This window comes from Bison bison, unplaced genomic scaffold (genome assembly GCF_000754665.1).
Source record: "Bison bison bison isolate TAMUID 2011002044 unplaced genomic scaffold, Bison_UMD1.0 scf7180017864142, whole genome shotgun sequence".
Lineage (NCBI taxonomy): Eukaryota > Metazoa > Chordata > Mammalia > Artiodactyla > Bovidae > Bison > Bison bison.
Window position 1 is genome coordinate 962502 of NW_011494714.1, and position 471 is coordinate 962972.

At 51.0% G+C, this 471-nt stretch overlaps 1 protein-coding gene across 4 annotated transcripts in view; it reads left to right on the forward strand.

Annotated features, from left to right (window-relative positions):
* DAPK2 (death-associated protein kinase 2) overlaps nucleotides 1-471 on the forward strand; it is a 142686-nt gene that overhangs the window by 68065 nt on the left and 74150 nt on the right. The gene's annotated exons all lie outside the window — the stretch shown is intronic.

A 471-nucleotide genomic window follows, 5' to 3' on the forward strand; every position in this document is an offset into this window, starting at 1 on the left:
AAATTAGCCATTGGGATGGACTGTGTAAATGGCTGTATGGGTAGTCCTGCCTGGGACAAGCCCCTTTAACAGTTTGCGGCCCCCTTTAGCCAACTGTGAAATAGGCAAGTTCTGCTTCTGCAGGCGTGCTCGACAGCTCCCTATCTTTCTCCATGCCACAGTAATGGCAACACAGGACCACTTACAGTTAGTTCCTCCTGCCCATGTATGGTAAGAACTTGAGGCAATCTACACCACGAGGCACACAGAATTTGAAAATAAAGGTGGAGATCAAAAGACACATGGCCTCCAGAAGATTCAGTTCAGTTCAGTTCAGTCGCTCAGTCGTGTCTGACTCTTTGCGACTCCATGAATCGCAGCACGCCAGGCCTCCCTGTCCATCACCAACTCCCAGAGTTCACCCAGACTCACGTCCATTGAGTCAGTGATGCCATCCAGCCATCTCATCCTCTGTCGTCCCCTTCTCCTCCC